General features: G+C 47.0%; 1 protein-coding gene across 1 annotated transcript in view; it reads left to right on the forward strand.

Annotated features, from left to right (window-relative positions):
• The window catches only part of CELF3 (CUGBP Elav-like family member 3), a 56,349-nt gene extending 53,468 nt beyond the window's left edge, over positions 1-2,881 (forward strand). The window contains exon 13 of the mRNA XM_070766475.1: positions 2,860-2,881. The gene's annotated coding sequence lies outside the window, so the exon portion shown is untranslated. The remainder of the gene's footprint in view (positions 1-2,859) is intronic.
• Positions 2,882-11,438: the final 8,557 nt, after the last annotated feature.

Genomic DNA, 11,438 nt, shown 5'->3' on the forward strand with positions numbered 1-11,438 from the left:
GGGACACTTCACCACCATCCAATCAGAATGGTTGTTACAAAATGCTACTTTTGGAAGGAAAGAATGGAACAGTTTGCTCTTTCATACACAAACACACACATTGAATGATAGAGATGGAAGGGACCTCGGTGGCCATCTAGTCTGACCCCCTTCTCATTCAGGAGACTTACAGAATGATAGAGAGGGAAGGGACCTTGGTGGCCATCTAGTCTGACCTGACCCACCTTCTCATTCAGGAGACTTACAGAATGATAGAGAGGAAAGGGAACTCAGTAGCCATCTAGTCTGACCCCCCCTTCTCATTCAGGAGACTTACAGAATGATAGAGAGGGAAGGGACCTCGGTGGCCATCTAGACTGACCCCTCTTCTCATTCGGGAGACTTACAGAATGATAGAGATGGAAGGGAACTCAGTGGCCATCTAGTCTGACCCCCCTTCTCATTCGGGAGACTTACAGAATGATAGAGAGGGAAGGGACCTCGGTGGCCATCTAGTCTGACCCCCAGCTCAAACAGGAGAATGGAGGGGACCGCAGAGGCCATCTAGTCTGACCCCCAGCTCAAGTAGGAGAATGAAATGGAATGACAGAGATGGAGGGGACCTCAGAGACCATCTAGACCAACCCTCTTCGCAAGCAGGAGAATTGGTCTTCCGGTCAAATTCTTGGGCTGCTAAATTGGCTGGTGGAACTCCTTGCCTCACAACAAGCTAATCCTTTAAAAGCTAATTTGGGAACCCAATCAGAGCAGTCCTCTCAAAAGAGGGTTGGGAAAGACTGCTAGGTAGCAAAGGACAGAAGTGAAGGCTGGTTGCTGTCTGGGGCCCCTTTATGACCTGCTCCTCCTGCTAATCTTTGGAATTTTTACAATGCGTGGAGCATTTATGACAAAATAAAGAGTCAAGAGAGGCAAAAATTTGGAGGCCCGAGACGTGGGGGTAGGGGGCCACCCCCACCCTCCACCCATACACATTTAACAAGAGTTGGAAGGGACCTTGGTGGTCACCCAGTCCCACCCTCTCCTTCCACCCATACACATTTGACAAATTCTGACCTGCTAAATTGGCAGGGGGGAACATACTGCTCCCAAAGCTCCCTCCCCCTCCCACTTCTGGTAACCCTCAAGACAAATGAAGGAGGGGTGAAAAGAGGCATGGGTCCCCAAAGTGGGGGGGGCAGGAGGCTTTGTGGGGAAAAACCTGGGGAAGCTAATGATCCTTTCCTGTTTGAAGAGAGAGAGAGGTCTGTTCATAATCTGGGCATCTAGATGATCCCATGGCTTCTTCTGCGTTCATGTGGAGAGTCCCCAAAGTGTTTGGGGGCTTTGGGAGCTCACACACAGACACACACACACTACATTATCAGCAGCAATGGATAGAAGTGAAGGCTGGTTGCTGTCTGGGGACCGTTTATGGCTCTTCTTGGAAAGAGGGGAGAGGAAAAGAGGAGGGGGCGCAGGGACTTCTTTTGAAATAAGGTACGCATTGGGTCTTCCCCCTCCCTCCTCTCTTTCCTAGGGACATGCGGTCTGGGTGGTTGGGAGGATACAGGTGGGCTGGGGATTTCAGGAAAGGATAGTCCTGGTGGGTTTACTCTATGGGCAGGATTTACTAACTCAAAACTCACAGATTGGGCAAGAAGCAGGATGAATAAAAAGGACAAACTCATTCCGAAGTGTGAGTGTTCATTGCTTCCATTTGAAATCAAGTGTTAATGTTGTACATTTCCCAAAACACCAGAACGGGTGAGCGCAACCCAAAGACAAACATGTCTCTGTGTGTCTCTGTGTGTTTGTGTGTGTGAAAAAGCTCCTCATCTTCAAAGAAACAGGAATTAACAAAAGAGTGAGGAAAAGATAGGAGTTATCATTCTACAAATTGGCATACCGGGTCACATTTAGTTGGGGCAATGGACCTCATGACCCCTTTACCATATATCACACCAAAGAAACAGGAGTTTCCTAAAACAATTAGCATTTCAAGGAGATATGGGAACAGCTTACCACATGCTCTTTTTTAATAATTAAATTCTGTACTTGGTGATTTTTATTCCATATCTATTGATGGAATAACCATTGGAGTTTAGCTTTGTTGAAAACAAAAGTTCATTGCTGCTGATCATGTGTGTGTGTCTCTGTGTGTGCATGTGTGTGTGTGTGTGAAAGAGCTCCCAAAGCCCCACACACACTTTGGGGACTCTACACATGAACGGAGAAGAAGGCAGACCTCTCTCTCTCTTCAAACAGGAAAGGATCATTAGCCTCCCCAAGTTTTTCCCCACAAAGCCTCCTGCCCCCCCACTTTGGGGACCCATGCCTCTTTTCACCCCTCCTTCATTCATCTTGAGGGTCCCCAGAAGTGGGATGGGGAGGGGGCATTGGGAGCTCTTTCACACCCACAAACACACACCCACACCCACACATACCAATTCTGCTCAGGACCCCTCCTCAAGCAGGAAACTGACACAGAGTCATAGAGATGGATGGTACCTCAGAGGCCATCTGGTCCAGCCCTCTTCACAAGCAGGAGAATTGGTCTCCCGGTCAAATTTCTGGGGTGCTAAATTGGCTGGTGGAACTCCCTGCCTCACAACAAGCTAATTTGGGAAGCCAATCAGATTGGTCCTCACAAAAGACGGGTGGGTAGGTGGGAGAGAGAGATAGGTAGGATTCTATTAGCAAATGACAGAAGTGAAGGCTGGTTGCTGTCTGGGGCCCCGTTATGACCTGCTTGTCATGATTATCTGTGGAATTTTTACGATGCCTCGAGGCAGATGCAAAAGGAACATTGGCTGGGGGAACACACTGCTACATGCTCCTCTCTAAAACTTCCTTTGCATTTCTCTCTCTCTTTTTCTTCAGGGTCCCTTCCAACACTCTTCCCCCCCCCACTTTGTGGACTGTCCACATGGACATAGGAGGGATGAAAAGGGCATGGGATCGTCTAGATGCCCACAGCATGAACGGACCTCTTTCTCTCTCTGCAAACAGGGAGGGATCATTAGCCCTCCAATCTTCCCCCCACACACGCACTTTGTGGAGTGTCCACATGGACAGAGGAGGGGGTGAAAAGGACATGGGATTGTCTAGATGCCCACAGCATGAACAGACCTCTCTCTGTGCAAACAGGGAGAGATCATTAGCCGAGAAGGGGGTCAGACTACATGGCCACTGTGGCCCCTTCCATCTCTCATTCTGTAAGACTCCTGAATGAGAAGGGAGGTCAGAATAGATGGCCACTGAGGTCCCTTCCCTCTCTATCACTCTGTAAGTCTCCTGAATGAAAAGGGGGGGTCATACTAGATGGCCACCGAAGTCCCTTCTCTCTATCACTCTGTAAGTCTCCTGAATGAAAAGGGGGGTCATACTAGATGGCCACCGAGGTCCCTTCCCTCTCTATCATTCTGCGAGTCTCCTGAATGAGAAGTGGGGTCATACTAGATGGCCACGAGGTCCCTTCCCTCTCTATCATTCTGCAGCAGGTCTCCCTAGCCTTGTTGTCCAAAATTCTCAGGACTTTAGTTTCCTGCATAGGGGTTGTACTGTGGGCCAGACACCACATTCAGACCTTGCCGTGGTTCTTACTTCCAGCCCAAAGGACAAAAATAAGTCACTCAAACAAAAAGGTTCGTTTGCCAGGGAAGGTCAAGGAATCCCTAGCCTGGTGGATGTCTCCAGCGTTGCTACAAGGGTCTTCCTTTCGAACTCACAACCATGTCACCCTGACTACAGACGCCAGTCTGTCGGGTTGGGGCGCACATATCGGACTTCAAGTTGCGCAAGGTCTCTGGACCAAGGAGGATCTCAATCCCATAAACATCCATTTCCTCGAGCTCAGAGCTGTGTTCCTGGCACTGAAACACTTTGTGTCACTGGTTCGGGGAAAGCATGTGTTGGTCCTAACAGACAATGTCACAACCAAGGCTTACCTCAATCATCACGGGGGCACAAGGTCGCGTCGACTCATGCAGGAGACCATGGCCCTTTTCGATTGGGCCAAAATCAACTTAGCCTCGTCAGTGGTGCACATCACCGGAGTCAGCAACATTCAAGCCGACTGGCTGAGCAGAGCTACTCTGGACCCGACAGAGTGGTGGTTGGACCCTCACCTGTTTTGGGAGATCACCCGTCGCTTCGATACACCGTTGGTGGACCTGCTTGTGACGCACCACAACGCACAGCTCCCCAGATTCTACACCCGATTTCCATCGCCGGGAGCGGAGAAAATCAACGTCCTATCTTCCAGTTGGCCTCGTGGCCTCTTATATGCCTTCCCGCCAACAAACCTTATACAGAAAGTCAACGACAAAATACTGGAGGAGCGGGCGGAGGTACTTCTGGTAGCATCTCACTGGCCACGACGCCCGTGGTTCTCAGACCTGGTGGCACTGTCAGTATCTCCCCCATGGAGGATTCTGGACAGGGACATCTCCCTCAGCCAAGAGTCCATTCATCACCCGGACCCTCCATGGTTCCAGTTAGCCGTCTGGCATTTGAAAGGAACAGGCTGAGAGGTCATCAGTCGCCCGACAAGATCATCTCCACAATGCAAGCAGCCCGTCGACCGTCTACGTCAAGGACATATCAGGTGACATGGTCGGCTTTCTGCACATTCTGCAGCACCAAAAGGATAAACCCGGAAACAGCCTCAGTGATTCCTCTGCTTGAATTCTTGCAAGCTGCCCTCGAGCGGGGTTTAGCACCAAACACCCTGAGGAGGCAAGTTTATTTATTTTTATTTATTTATTTATTGTTAGAGTTGAAAGGGACCATGCAGGTCATCAAGTCCAACCCCCTGCCTGAGCAGGAATCCTAAAGCACCCCAGCCAAGTGGCAGTCCAATCTCCTCTTGAAAGTGTCCAGAGTTGGGGAGTTCACAACCTCCACAGGCAGGTTGATTGTTCTGACCGTCAGGAAGTTCTTCCTTACTTCTAGGTTGAATCTCTTCATGGTCAGCTTCCAGCCATTGTTCCTCGTCCGGCCCTCTGGTGCTCTGGAGAATAGAGTGACCCCCTCCTCTCTGTGGCAACCCCTCATATACATGTATACAGCTATCATGTCCCCTCTGCCCCTCCTTTTCTCTAGGCTATCCATGCCCAGTTCCCGCAATCTCTCTTCATAAGTCTTGGTTTCAAGTCCCCTAATCATTTTGGTTGCTCTTTCCTGCACCTTCTCCAGAGTTTCAATGTCTCTTTTGAAGTGCGGTGACCAGAACTGGATGCAGTACTCCAGATGTGGTCTGACCAGGGTGTAATAGAGTGGTATTAATACTTCCCTGGTCTTGGAGTGTATCCCCCTGTTGATGCAGCTTAGGATAGTGTTGCGGCACTCTCAACTGTGGTTCGAATGGAGGAATACCAGTCCTTGGCTTACCATCCATGGGTGAGAGACTTCCTCCGGGGTGCTTCAAACAAGCACTCTCCTCCAGTACATAGATTTCCGACCTGGGATCTGTCACTTGTACTGAACCCTCTCACGGGGGCCCCATTTGAACCCCTGAGATCAATCTCTCTTAGACTTCTGTCTATTCAGACGGCCTTCCTCGTTGCAATAACTTCGGCCCGAAGGGTGTCTGACCTATCAACCTTGTCTATACGTTCGTATCATTGTTCTTCAGAGGATAATTGAGCAGACACGATGACCAAACCATTTGGGTGGTATCCATTATAAAAAAATAGGGAAACTAATTAGTCTAATTGTCTCTCCAATCAGGAAGGGAAGTGTGTCAAGATATATTAATGACTGGGAGAGCCAATCATTGTCTGTTGACGCAGTCAGCCAATCAATGTAGAATGTTGACTGAGCATCTCCAAAGTGAAGGAGGAGAAGGACTTTAGGGTTTAGCCCGTGTCCTCCATCATTCTTGCTGCTGTTGGTGTTCGAGTTAAGAGCTTATTGTGAGTGCTCCTGTGACCATGCGGTCTTGAAGAAATACATGCCTCCAGATGGCAACTGCCCTGGAGAAGATAAAACAGCTGCTCAAAACGTTAAGAGTGGGAGAACCCGTTTCCTCCTGTGCAAATCCTTCTGAATAGTGTTTTATCTTTGGGCTTCCTTAGCTGCAATGCCAACCCGAGCCACAGGAGGGCGAGGGTTAGTTGCCCTTTGCATAGCTGGTATTTCCATATGGAAGATGGTATTTCCCTAAAGTTTACCATACATTATCTCTAAACGGAAGCCCAGGGGGTCATTGTTTCTGTTCTGTTGAAAATGCAATGCCAGTAATTAGTCAAAGCAACCTAGAAATTAATTCGCCTTAATGATTCTATTTGCCTTGGTATCTAAAGGCCGCCAATCACATTTCTCCTGCCCAGCAGCCTTTCAGAGTCCATGTTTTTCCCCACTTTAGTTGCTTTAATTGATCTTAACTGATCGGACTGAAAGTGCTCTCGGTCCATTCTCCGCTTAACCTTTGCATCAATCGTGGTTCTTGGTATGGGTGAGCCAGATCAGCTGGCTGAATGTGTCATATGTGGTCAATGAAATAAAAAAGGAAATTTGATAGCAATTTATGGACTTTCCCCTGAATTTGAGATTGACCTTTGGGGAAATGTCAACTGCAAAGATCTTTATTTGTTTTGGGTGATACTGGGATGGGAAGCCGATTTTGTCCTGGATTGTGACTCTTTGAGCTTTCTCAGAATTGCACACCGTGGCAAGAGCCAGTGGTGAAGACATCAGGCTGGGAAACAGGAGGTGCTGAATTCTAGTCCTGCCTTAGGCACAAAGCCACAAAGACCTTGGGCCAGCCCCTCTCTCCCTGCTCTTGGAAGGAGGCAATGACCAAGCGCTTTTGAAACACCTTGCAAGAAAAGATGCAAGAATATGCACATTTCCCTGGGGGGTAACATCTCTGAAATGAAAGGTGTGTTTCTCTCTCTCTCTCTCTCTCTCTCTCTCTCTCTCTCTCTCTGTATCTCTCTCTCTGTCTCTCTATGTACTGTATCTATCTCTCTACCTGTCCATCTCTCTCTCTTTCTCTATCTAACTCTCTATCTCTCTATTTCTCTCTCTCTATCTATCTTTCTTTCTCTCTCTCTATCTATCCATCTTTATTTATCTGTCTATCTGTATCTCTCTATGTATCTATCTCTCTCTCTTTCTATCCATCTCTCTCTCTCTGTCTCTATCTGTCTGTCTGTCTGTCTGTCTGTGTCTGTCTGTCTGTCTGTCTGTATCTCTATGTATCTATCTCTCTTTCTATCCATCTCTCTCTGTCTCTTTCTCTCTCTCTCTCTCTCCCTATCTATCCATCTCTATCTGTCTGTCTGTCTATCTAATCAAATAATCTATCTATCTATCTATCTATCTATCTATCTATCTATCTAATCTCTCTATATATATATCGGGGGAGGGGCGGATGCCGCGGAAACCTCCCTTGCAAGAGGCAAGAGAGACGCGCGTCTTTGAAGCCGCAATCCAAACAGGGCTGAGATGTGACGGGTGGAGGGAGTGGGTGACGGGTCAGCAAGGGGCTCATTTCTGGTCACGAGAAAGGCACAGCGCCAATTGACACCGGGAAGTTCATAGACAGAGTCCGCATTTCATTTATTTCAACACATGTCCTGAAGAGGCCTGTTGGGCTCAGGATGTGTCTTAAGCTGTGCTGTTCGGGTCGGTGAGACCCAAAATCAAAGTTTGAGACCCTGTAAAAAATTTTCCCTGCATATCTGAAACTTGAAATTTCATGACTTTTCATCATTTCAGGGGTTCTCTCTATGAGAATTTTTTTGGGGGGGCTGTGGGGTTTCTTTCTTGCTGAAAAAAAGTCACACTTATACTATTCCCGGGTCACCCTGACCCAGACTGAAAATTCTTCATTTGAAGTGCTTATGTTTGGTCAATTTGAAAACTTTTTTCACTTGGAAAGTATTCTGAACATTTCTGCACACAATGATATGAAAATTGAACTGAAAAAAAGTATGCATATTGCTTTATTTTGATTATAAATGGCAGACCCCCCCTTTATTTGTGAACTTTTTTTCAATTTATAGATAGTTAAGCTTGCAAAATGTGTTCAATTTTACTAAGGTTGGTGTGGGATTGGTAGTTTGAACATTTCTGAACATAAGAAAAATATAAATGAACTAAAAGAAATTATGCTATTTGGTTTTTTAAAGTCAGAAATACCCCCCCCCCCCCCGGCTGCCTGCAACCATTTTCACTTTATATTATTTTAGGCTCCAAATTCAAAATATTTTTAATATCTTAGGCATTAATTTACTCAATTTAACATTGCTTATCATCATAAAAATATTTTTCGGGGTGGGGGCTAACTTTTTACTGGCAAAATTTTACCTAAACTTGTACTGTTCGAGTCTATTTGACCTGAAACAAAACAATTCTTTTAGGTACTTAACTTTGGTCTTTTTGAAAATGACTAATCTCATTGATTTATTTGACTATGTCACAAAGGTGTTGGATCAAGGTGGTGCCGTGGATATTGTCTACCTGGACTTCAGCAAAGCCTTTGATACGGTTCCACATAAAGAGCTGATAGATAAATTAGTGAAGATTGGACTTAATCCCTGGATAGTTCAATGGATTTGCAGCTGGCTGAAGCGTAGACATCAGAGAGTTATTGTTAATGGCGAGTATTCTGAGCAGAGACAGGTTACAAGCGGTGTGCCACAAGGGTCTGTTCTGGGTCCTATTCTTTTTAATATGTTTGTGAGTGACATAGAGGAAGGTTTGGTAGGGAAGGTTTACCTATTTGCCAATGACTCTAAAGTGTGCAATAGGGTTGATATTCCTGGAGGCGTCTGTAATATGGCAAATGATTTAGCTTTACTAGATAAATGGTCAAAGCAATGGAAATTGCAGTTTAATGTTTCCAAATGTAAAATAATGCACTTAGGGGAAAGGAATCCTCAATCTGAGTATTGTATTGGCAATTCTGTGTTAGCAAAAACTTCAGAAGAGAAGGATTTAGGGGTAGTGATTTCTGACAGTCTCAAAATGGGTGAGCAGTGTGGTCGGGCAGTAGGAAAAGCAAGTAGGATGCTTGACTGCATAGCCAGAGGTATAACAAGCAGGAAGAGGGAGATTGTGATCCCGCTATATAGAGCACTGGTGAGACCACATTTGGAATACTGTGTTCAGTTCTGGAGACCTCACCTACAAAAAGATATTGACAAAATTGATTGGGTCCAAAGACGGGCTACAAGAATGGTGGAAGGTCTTAAGCATAAAACGTATCAGGAAAAACTTCATGAACTCAATGTGTATAGCCTGGAGGACAGAAGGAAAAGGGGGGACATGATCGAAACATTTAAATATGTTAAAGGGTTAAATAAGGTTGAGGAGGGAAGTGTTTTTAATAGGAAAGTGAACACAAGAACAAGGGGGACACAATCTGAGGTTAGTTGGAGGAAAGATCAAAAGCAACATGAGAAAATATTATTTTACTGAAAGAGGAGTAGATCCTTGGAACAAACTTCCAGCAGACATGGTTGGTAAATCCACAGTAACTGAATTTAAACATGCCTGGGATAAACATATATCCATTGTAAGATAAAATACAGGAAATAGTATAAGGGCAGACTAGATGGACCATGAGGTCTTTTTCTGCCGTCAGTCTTCTATATTTCTATGTATTATGAAACTTGCAAAAATTTCTCAGATTAATGTGGGCTACCAGAATTAGGGGTTCCTAGAATGTAAGATGGCTGAGTGTCCAGTACTGTGTGGTGAGATGGAGGAAATGAAATTGAGGGAAAATGCTTGGTCCATGCTGGGCAAAACCATAAGTCTCTACCTTCTGCTTGTGGGAGAACCAGAGGTATTTGTGTGGTCACTGTGCATCTTGGACTGACCTTCATCTGATTTCCTATCTCCTTAAAATGGAAGTTGCAAAGGGATTCCATTCACTATTAAGAACCATTTTGAGACCTAAACATTGATTCCTAATTGATCAGAAATCTGTGTGGTTGGAAAGCAGAACAGTTTCCATGGGAACCTCTTCCAGAAATCTATATGTTCTCCACTTGCACTGCTTCGGAGAGTCCAATCATGGGTTATATTTCAGCCTTGCTGGAAGGGACTGAGTTAAAAATTAGCATAAATAACTGGTCCAACCCCCTTGCTGCCCTTTCTGGGTCAGTCTAAAAAACTCAGTCATAGTGAAGGGACACATGAGTTTTCCTCCTATGTTTTTTTGTTGTATTCTACTTAAATTGTTTATTAAAGTTCCTTCTTTAATGATGTCTTTTTCTCTTTTTCTCCTTCCTTTCATTTCAGGTGCATCGAATCTACAGTCACCTTCGAGGATCGGGCACCCTGCTCTGTGGAGTATTGCCTGCACCTTATTCCCCAGGTCGGAGCCTCTTCCCTGCGCGGGTACTGCTCCTAAGACCGGGAGTCGCTGAAGAAGGGGGTCCCCGGCCTGCGCAGCCATACCCCGCGAGGGCGACCAACGCGGCTTACCGGATCGATCAGAGATAGCGGAGATCGCAAGAGAGAAGAAAAGCCGCGTTTTGAAATTCCCGCCAAGATCCGAGCTCACGGAGCCGGAGAGCGGAGATTGCGAGCCGGCCGGCCAGCAGATGGCCCACGAGGTCGCGGATCGCGCCGGGGAGCATGAGAGGCGGAAACCAGCGAAGGGAAAGCCTCGACCAGGATCAGCAAGAGGGCTACCTAGTAAGCCGCCATCTTGGGTGTCTTCATGGAAGGTCAGGTATTCAAGCTGCGGTAGCCATTTTGGGGTGAGTCAGCTTCTCTAGAGCATGCAAGAGTCTTTACCATTTTTTCTCGTGGGTAGCTACTTCTCAGCAGCAATGGCTGAAGTACCTCAACAGGGGCCTACAGAACCCCCCGGGGTCAAAGTCAAAGAGAAGTCCCACGCTTCTAAGAGTAAATCTAAGAACACACAATCCTCCTCTGCCTTAAAAGAAGCAGAAAGACATATTAAAGCTCTAGAGGATCAGCTAGAAGCACAGAGACAAGCCCCAGGGCCTCAGCCTCATGCAACTGCGACTCCAGGTCAGTTGGCGGGTGCAATAATGGGGGCCACCTCCCCGAGACTCCCGGAAGGGATGGGGACAGCCACTGACAATGACTGGTCACCCGATAGATTTGGGGGCTCAGCACAGGTGGCAGAGGCACCAAGACCTGATTTCGCCATGCCTTCAACTTCATGGCACATGGCACCACCACCACCGCCCTCAGTCACATTCACCCCGACAGCAGCAGGGCTCCGCTCCTCCCCGGACACCTGGCAACGCATGCCCCCAGCCCTGCAGGACATGATTGCCTCTGCGTACTCGCACGGCATAGCAGCAGGGGTCCAGCAATACACTACAGTCGCTGCTCCCCCAGATTCTCCTCAACCTACACCTTTGGGGCATAGGAACATATGGGCAGCTCCTGCTCCTGCCTCCCCTGCTCATGATTCATTCCAGGAGGAGGCTGCCTTCAGAGGGGGTTCAGAGCCAGAGGATGGT

The sequence above is a fragment of the Erythrolamprus reginae genome, chromosome 13, assembly GCF_031021105.1.
Source record: "Erythrolamprus reginae isolate rEryReg1 chromosome 13, rEryReg1.hap1, whole genome shotgun sequence".
NCBI classification, from domain to species: domain Eukaryota; kingdom Metazoa; phylum Chordata; class Lepidosauria; order Squamata; family Dipsadidae; genus Erythrolamprus; species Erythrolamprus reginae.